General features: G+C 54.8%; 1 long non-coding RNA gene across 3 annotated transcripts; it reads right to left on the bottom strand.

Annotated features, from left to right (window-relative positions):
* Positions 1 to 3467: 3467 nt before the first annotated feature.
* On the bottom strand, positions 3468 to 8067 carry LOC148220736 (uncharacterized). Of its 3 annotated transcripts, none has more exons than XR_015798620.1 (4): positions 7776 to 8067; positions 6341 to 6497; positions 4522 to 5272; positions 3468 to 3876 (listed from the first exon to the last, which is right to left on the bottom strand). It is a non-coding gene; the product is annotated as an uncharacterized LOC148220736 (long non-coding RNA). The 3 variants fall into 3 exon arrangements; XR_015798619.1 differs by lacking the exon at positions 4522 to 5272 and adding an exon at positions 5991 to 6114 and having other exon boundaries at positions 7776 to 8000; XR_015798618.1 differs by lacking the exon at positions 4522 to 5272 and having other exon boundaries at positions 7776 to 7937.
* Positions 8068 to 8523: the final 456 nt, after the last annotated feature.

Raw genomic sequence — 8523 nt, 5'->3', positions numbered from 1 at the left:
ATAAGTTAAAATAAAAATTAAAATTAAAATAAAGATAAAAGCTTCCTTGGCAGGAAAAAAAAAAGAAAAGCCATGCGGGATTTTCCATCGGCAGCAGGACCTGAGCACCCGGGCCCGCTGCAACCGAGAGGTGGATTTCGGCCGAGGCATCGCGTCTGGCTTCAATAACTTCTAAAAAAACTCCTAAACCTATTTAATTTGGGTGCCCTGCACGGCCTGATGAGGGAGAGCCTTAGCGGGGCCGCTCCCCCTAAGGTTTTCACGGGGTTTAGGAGTATTAATGGAGCGGCTCCCACCTTGTTGGGGTGCGGGGAGAAATTTCAGAAATGCCTCCCGAGGTGGGGAGGATTCGTGCCCCCTTGGCTCCGCACCCGGGCGCGCTCTGCCGCGGACAGGGGAGGAGGATGCGCGGAACCTTCGCCCTGGGGTTATTTCCGCGCGCGTTTCGTTCACCGGCATTTGCTTATTCCATCACGGGGATCCAGCTCTGCGCATCCCACCCGTCCCAAAATCCTGTCCACGCATGGGGGTACCCGGGTCACCCGTGTGCGTGTCCCAGCCGCCCACGCCCCACGCCCCGGCCCGACCCCCGGAGCATCCCGGCCATTCCCGCAGGGAAGGCGCTTTGCAGGAGCGAGGATTTGGGGGTGCCTCTGCCTACCCCCACCGGGAGGCTCCGCACACGGCGAGAATCCCCTCGAGCAAAGCTCGAAGCCCCGTGGATTGGCGTGGAGAGAATCCACGGGCGCGCGTGGAGCAGGGAGGGGAACCTGGAACGGCCGTGTCCGGCCAGGCCGCTCCCATCCCCTGCCCGAGACAGAGTGGGGGACTGCAGGGGGGGCCCAGCCCCCAAATCTGGATTCTCGACTCGGGAGAAGGTGAAAGAAATGAACTCCTCACCCGAAGTGGTTCTGGGTCACCCGCGGACCGAGAGAAAAGCACGGGGGGTGGGGGGCTCCGCTCGGCCGTCCCCAAACTTTCTTAGCTCGGATGCGGGATGCCGCGGGACGGGACGAAAAAGAAAAGGGAGGGAAGCTCCCCCTGCCCCCGGGGCTTTGGGAGAAACTCCGACCCCGCAGCCGACCCCGGGTGGACCCGCACCACCAGCCCCAGGCAGGAGCCGGACCCGCTGCCGGGGCATCATCCACGGGCCCGCAGCTCTGCTGCCCCCAGCCCATCATAAAGACGCTTTGAGACTCCTCTCCCCCCTCCGCCCCCCGTCCCCCCCTTATTTTTTTTTTTTATTATGGTTTTCTCACCGAGTCCAATAAATCGCGCGGCTCGTCTGGCCTCAGACGTGTTCAGCAACCCAAGCCCCGCCGCTTTTGTTCCGCCAAGTCTCACATTGTTTGTCCGGCAGCGCGGGAGGCTGCGGGGGGCTCGGCGGGGGCTCCGCGCCCCGGCCCGGCCGCGAGCACCGGGCGGGGGTGGGTGGGCGATGCTCGGCCGGGGGAGCACGGCCCGGCCTCCCTTCTCTCTCCCGGGCTACCCCGACTCCCTCACCCACCTAGGGGCGCCTGTGGGCCCGGGATGCTCCCGATGGCCAGCGGGTCCTGCCTGCCTGCGCTGCCCTCCCTGCCCTGCTCGCCAGCCTGGCCTGCTGCCCTCCCCGCACTGCCCTGCCAGCCAACCTGTCTGCACGGCTCTGTCTGCCTGCCTGCCCTCCCTGCCTGCCGAACCTGCCCTGCCCTCACCTGCCCTGCCCTCACCTGCCCCGGCCCGGCTCGCCGCTGCCCGCGGGTCTTGGCGGTGGCCTCGAGCCCGGAGCCGCCGCCGGAGGAGCGGGGGCCGTGCCCGGCGTAAGGATATATAGGAGCGGCCGAGGAGCCTCCACGTAGCCGATACGTAAAGTGTACGTGTGAGAGTTAAAAAAAGTTGGGATGCAAATGCGGGGCCAGCTCCATCCCGCGGGGGGGCTGCGTGGGGGCTTCGGGGGTAGGGGGGAGCTGGGAGCCGCGCTATTTCCAAGCTTCCTTAACCTCTGAATTGCTCGAAATCGATCAGCAAAGCGCAGCAAGCCTGGCAATTAGGAGCTCATTACCATATATGCAAATATGGCAACCTCTCTCTCCGCAGCCACGGAGGCGCGGGCAGAGAGAACCGCAGCAGCGTTTGGGGGTGGGAACTGGGGTGAGGCGTGCGGGGGAACGGGGAAAAGGGGGCAAAAAAAAAGGTTATTTGAGGGTATTTGGGTGGTTTTAAAGGAAAGCGGCCGAGCCGCGGGGGCACAAAGTGCTCTGGGGGCGCAGACATGTGCGGCTGGGGCCCGTGCGGCTGCTCCGAATTTGCTCTTTAATTCGAATAAATTTTTTCTCCCTTTGACATAAACGCCCGGCGAGCAGCACGGCCCGGCCGGAGTGGAGGGGGCTCCTCCGCCCGCCGAGGATCCCCCCCCCCAAAACGGCGCGGTGCCCCCAGCACACACCGGGAATATCCCGGGAATATCCCGGTAATTCGGGGACGCGCGGAGGGCCGGTGCCGGGGTCGGACCGCTCCTGCCCCGGCCCGAGGGAGTGTTTTAAAGGTAACTACTGACTTCTTGCGTTTTATTCATAACAAAACCCCCAGCATAAAGCGGAGACCCCCGGCACACGCGCTCGATGGCGAGTTCCCTTGTTACCTGCGATTTTATAAAAGCATCGCAGGGTTTTTTGCTTAATAAGCACAGATTAGGGGCAAAATCTCCCTGGCATTTCCTGAATGCTGATTAAAGCTGGGGGGTCACGGCACGAGTAGCGCAAGGAGCGCGTTTTTGGCTCGGGGCGGCAGCGGAGCGTTTTTGCCGGTGGCTCCTCACGGAGTTTCCCCCGGCGCTGGGTTTTCCCCCTCGATTTGGGAATTGACTTTGTTTCCCTCCTCGCACAAGCTGTAATCACGGCGTGTTAAAATATAACGCCCGTTTCAAGTTGGGCTCCGATTTTCTCCCCTACTCAGGATTATTTTATTTTTTCCCTTTAATAAATAATATTTTCTCCCTTTTGCCCGCCGTTCAAACCGCCCAAATAACGAGAATGAACTCAAAATCAGGAATCAATTCCTTACTCTCAAAGCATTTTGTGGTTCACTTTAAGTGATAAAAATATAGATAGAAACACCCAAAGTGAACCAAAGCTCCGCGGGGGATGGGGGCGGCGGGGGTGGCACAGCCCAGCCCCGGGGCACGGCAGCGTCCCCCCGAGCCCGGCCGCCTCCGAGCCCGAGCCCGGCTAATTCCTGCTCGCAAGAGCCGTGGAAACAGAAGGAATTACGGGTGTTTCTTTCCGTCTCTCCTTCCAATTTTTTTAGATTAATTTTTTATATATATATATATTTGGGAAAAGCCCTTTTCTGCAGTTTTATTCCCACCTCGGCAGCTGAGCCGCTTTTCACAGCCCCGTCCTGCTCGCTGCTCTCTGCATTCCTCTGCCCCATTCCTCTTTAATTCCCGAGTCACCAGGATTTGTTACTATTTTTAAAAATGACATCTATTATTATTATATTTTTAAAATTCATTTATTTACTACGAATGGCCAGAACAGACGAACATCCTGGGCGGCCGCGGGCGGAGGGACCGTGTGTTACCCCGACCATTTCTGTCCGTCCCGGTTTCTATTATTACTATTATTATTATTATTATTATTATTATTATTCGGGATTTCAGCCGGCGTTCCTACAAACCTCCAGTGAGTTTGGAAATGCAGGAAACACTGTACGGAAAGGAAATTGAAAAAAATTAAAATTCCCTTTCTGTTCCCCCTCTCTTGGCAAATTCGCAGCTACCGACGACCAACGAGATGAGCCGTTTTCCCTGCAGAAATCCTCACTGCAGACCCGAGAGCCTCTGGCATCACTTCCCCATCCGCCAGCGAGGACGGCGGCTTCGCCCACCAGATTATGCTTAAAAAAAAAAAAAAAAAAAAAAAGAAAAAAAAAAGTGGATTATTATTTTTTTCCCCTCCTTATCCCAAAGTAGCAATTAAAGAAAGTGGGAACCTTTGCCTTCCGTCGGGACTGATGTTCATTTTTTGGGTCTCAAAGCACCTCTTTATTTTCTCTGATACTGAACTTTAAAGAGGAGGGGTTGGAGCAAAGCTGTAGAGAAATTTATCCCATTTTTTTCGGAATCCTCTCGGCAATGCTGGGTCCTCCAGTGGAAGGCACGCAGCCTTTGCCTCCAGCTCAGGAGCTTTGTGCCCATCTCATCTCACTTTTTTTTTTTTTTTTCAGTGCCGGGCTCTGCCACAGGGCATGCAAAGGAGCGTTAGTGCCGCAAAAATAAGTGCATTTTAAACTTATTTTTGAAGAGAGTTTCTGCTGGAAGGTAAATCCCGGGCTGTGACGGCGAGGGCGGTCAGTCTCAGATGATCCAGGAGGATTTTCACCTCGGAAAACCGGGATTTTCGGCGGTGGGTGTCCCGGGGGAGGCAGGCGGGCAGGGACCCTTGAGGAGGAGCCGCTCCCCCCTTCCCCCGCACAGAGCCGCGCAGCCCCTGCACCCATTAAAAACTGAAAAAAAAACCCTCCAGGAAACCCAAAACAAACCCGTAATTCCCCTCAGAAGGGTCTGGTTTACAGCGCACGAGGGGAGAGGAGAGGAACGTGTCCCACCCGGGTTTATCCCGGAGGATCCCGGCAAGGCACCGCGGGGCTGTGGGTGCAGCTCTGCCCCTCCAGCCCCTTCCCCACCTGCACCCCTGCCACGATGAGAGCCGGGGAGAGCCCATCAGAGTGGGGGTGGGGGAAAAAAATTCAACAAATTCACCAAATTCACCCCAAAATTTATCAGAAGCCCCTGGGCTGTGCCTAAACCCGGGCGTGCCCTACAGAGGTGCCCCCTCGTGTGTGTGCCCGGTCTGTGAGCACCTCGGCCGTGCCTGTGTGTCCCGTGTGTGTCCCTCGTGTGTCCCTCGTGTGTCCCATGTGTGTCCCTCGTGTGTCCCGGGTGTGTCCCACGGAAGGTGCAGGCAGGGTGGGAGCTCGGTGGCGTTTCCACCCCCCTGCACAGACACCAGCTCCATCCACGCCAGCAGCTCCCGGCTCCCTCCACTCTGCAGGGAGATGCTCTCCGTGCCCCTGTGCACGCAGAGGGGGAAAAACACCCTCTGCAAAATGCCCTGCAGCCCTTCCCCACTCGGGGAAAAGCAATGGGTGCTGCCTCACCTCTGAGGCCACGCAGGGTGCAGGGAGCCTGCAGGGCCCCGGTGAGGAGCAGCCTGCAGCTTCCCTGCGGGGGTCTTTAAAGGAAATTCCCTCCTTTGTTGCCTGCCAGCTCAGTGTGGGAGATGGACGAGCTCTGTAAGAAATGCCACGTATGGGTCAAAGAGGATTTTTGGCTTTTTAAGTATTTGCACTGAGATGTCCACACGGACATGGGACTTTAGACAAGCCGTGGGTTCTTTTTTGTACACAATGTCCACACGAGCAGCCCTGCCTCTGAATGTGTGTGTGGCTGCTGCCCTGGGACGTTCAGATACAGGTTTTTGTTTGAGATTCCCCCAGCAGTCCCTGTCACCTCAAAATCTGGGGTAGAGATGAGGAGATTAGTGGCTGGTAGGTTCGAGGGAAGGGGAAAGGGTCTGGAGCTGGGAGATTTCTAAATAAATGTCTTTGTCTTGGTGCCAGCCTGCTCTCCATGGATGGCATTTTCCTACCTTCACCGGGCACTTTGCTGCTGCCTGGGCCATGCGGTGCCACCGCTCCAGCATCCCCCAGACAAAGAAAATGCCAACAAAAGCTGCATTTTGAAGCAAGTGGGTGCACACTGAAGGGCAGCGGCAGAGAAGCTCCAAAGCCATCCCCAGGCCTGCAGGGCTGTGCCAGCCGTGCTCAGGCAACTCCTGCCTGTCTGCAGCCTCTGTCCTGGGCTCCCACAGCCTCTGTCCTGGGTATGAGCACCCTTTGCTCCACCCTTAAGAACCTCACAGCAAGACAAGCCCTCGTTGCAAAAAAACCCCTCAGGGCTGGAAAGCCTCGTGGTTTCCACCTGGCTCTCCCCAGCAAGTGCTTCCTACCTCAGGTGCAGGGTTTAGTCATTCAGGATATCTTAATAGTTCACCCCAAAGGCTGAGCAGAAGCTCGATGCCTTCAAAGTCACCCATGTAACTCAGTAGCTTCAGAGGGGAAGGGGGCTGAAATCTGAAAACAAGCAGATGCATTTATATCAGATCATCTCAGCCTCAGATGTGATGTTATCCTCACCTTCAGCTCACCTCCAAACCAACATGAAAAAAAAAAAAACCAAACCAGGAAAAACCCACAGACCCCAAACCTAAACTGAATACCAAAACTCCCTCTTTCTGTACTGGCAGGGAGCTCTGTTTTGTCTTGGTAAAATTGGGTGAAGTGTCCCCCCGGCACCTACCCTGGCTCAGCTGCCTGGAGCCCTCGGTCCAGCAGGTGCCTTTTCTTCTCCCTCAAAGGGCTTCGATCTGGACAGCTCTTTTGGAGAATGGCTGTTGTAAGGGATGCCTGGCACGAACACGGCCTGATTACAGCCCAGCTCGTTAAAAAAATGTTCCCTAGGTATTGAAGGGGATAACAAGGATATTTAAACATTCCCAGCGTGCACCTTTAAGCGGCAGAAAATAAGGGAAATTGCTATCGTTTAATTCAGTATTGCTCCTTTTGAACTCCCACTGGCTCTGCCTGCAATTGTTCCCTTTGCTGGAGCTCGGAGCCGAGTCTGGATTACGGCGGCATCGGGGCTGCGGGTCCGGAGGGCTGGGAGGGCTGAGCACAGCAGGACCAGCTTCCCCACATGGCAAAAGGCTGATGAGGCTGGTTTCCATTTGGATTTTGAAAGATTTCCCTCAATAGCCCAGAGCAGGGTCTGGGTTTGAGGCCCACAGCCCCAGTTTGTAATTACTCTCATATTTTGTGTGCGCCAGGGAGAGGGTGGAGCAGCATTTCTTTTTTGTCTGTATCTCTGAGGAAGCTTTTTCTAAAGCGAGAGCAAAAAAAATCCACAGCTGGTGTTGGTGGATGAGACACTCAGCCATGTTCTGGTAGGGGGAAAAAAGACAAAGTCTAATTTTAGATGTTCTGAAATGCTTACAACATGCATCCCTCCAACAGCCTGGCACGGGCACCAGTGGTTATTTCCACCACGGCAGAAGGAGAGAAGCAGGACCTGGGATCTGCTGTGCCTTGCACCAGGCTCTCCCCAGGTGACCTGGAGGGATCTCCCCTCTGGGAGCCTTTCTGCCCTGGGCACTGCCAGGCTGCAATATTTACAGGGAGCAGCTGCTGGGCAAAAGAAGAGACGGGGCTCCTCCCGTTTGGGGCAATTTTCTCACATTTTGGCTTAACCAACCCCTTTGGGATGTCTCCATCCCCCCAAAAAGCAGCTTTGGGAGCCCCACTGATGGAAACCCAAGTCGTGCTCTGACAGGCCGTTGTTTGACAAGTAGCTCATTGTTTCCAAGGTTTCTTTTTCCCTCAAGTCCTGTGTCGCCCCCTCCCCGCTTCCCCCGAGGTCCCCGCTCCTCTGCCAGCCCCGTGGATCCCTGGAACCCCAACCCCATTCACCCCTCCCACATCCACCCCCCTCCCAGAATTTACCTGCCAACCCCTGGGCATTTTAGACCCCGACCCAACCAGATGCTCGTGGTCCCGTTTAACCCCAGAAGAGCCGATCTGAAGCAGCAAACAGGGGAAAACGTTTCGGGGGAGCAAAGCCCCGGCAGTCCCGCCCCGGGACGGGGAATGTGCGCAGCACAAAGCGGCTCAAAGGGCTCGGCGGGCTGCAGCCCCCTGCCCGAGCCAAGCCTTAGGGGAGGGTGAGGGTCTCAGCTTACCCGGCCTCTCATAAAAGTCTCCTCCATTCTAGCAAATAACCTTTATGTCCAGGGACTTGCAAAGTTTGCTTTCTCCCTCCAGGGTTAGTCACAGCAGGAGCGACAGAGAAAGCGACCGCTTGTAGGAGGTTCCTCTGCATAATAACCTCAGAGGAGTTTAGGTCTAAAGACTAAAAGGCTCTATTTACTTTCACTGACAAGGAACAATCTAAGCAGATGTCCTTTGATGGGATTAGTTATTAATCCTTGAATCATGGGTAAATGGGAAAATGATCCATTATTTTCTGCAAAATCCTTCACTACTTTAGATTTCAAGGATGGGGTGGAGGATTGTTAGCAGAAAGGTCTCGACCTGTCTGTTTTGGCCATTTTAAAATGTATTTTTACAGTTTGTGCCATGGAGCGTGACTCTGAAATAAAATAAAATAAAAAAAACCTCAAGAAAAAAGGGTTTGATTCCACTAACAGCCGAGAACAATGCAGTGTGTCAGACACACAGCAATGATGGGCCTGGGCATTCCTTGGACAAATATTGTGAAGTTTATAATAATAATAATAATAAATAATAATAATAACAGCAACAACAATAATAATAATAATAATAATAATAATAATAATAATAATAATAATAATAATAATAATAATAATAATGCCACCTCCAAAAGCCCATTCTCCAAACAGCTTCAGTAACTCTGCCTACACGTTTAGATCCTCCCAACACCTCTGTGTCCCGTCAGTGGCAAACAGC

Source organism: Sturnus vulgaris, chromosome 31 (assembly GCF_052056855.1).
Source record: "Sturnus vulgaris isolate bStuVul1 chromosome 31, bStuVul1.hap1, whole genome shotgun sequence".
NCBI lineage: Eukaryota > Metazoa > Chordata > Aves > Passeriformes > Sturnidae > Sturnus > Sturnus vulgaris.
Note: the sequence above shows the minus strand (reverse complement) of the source record. Positions and strands in the feature narration are given on the sequence as shown.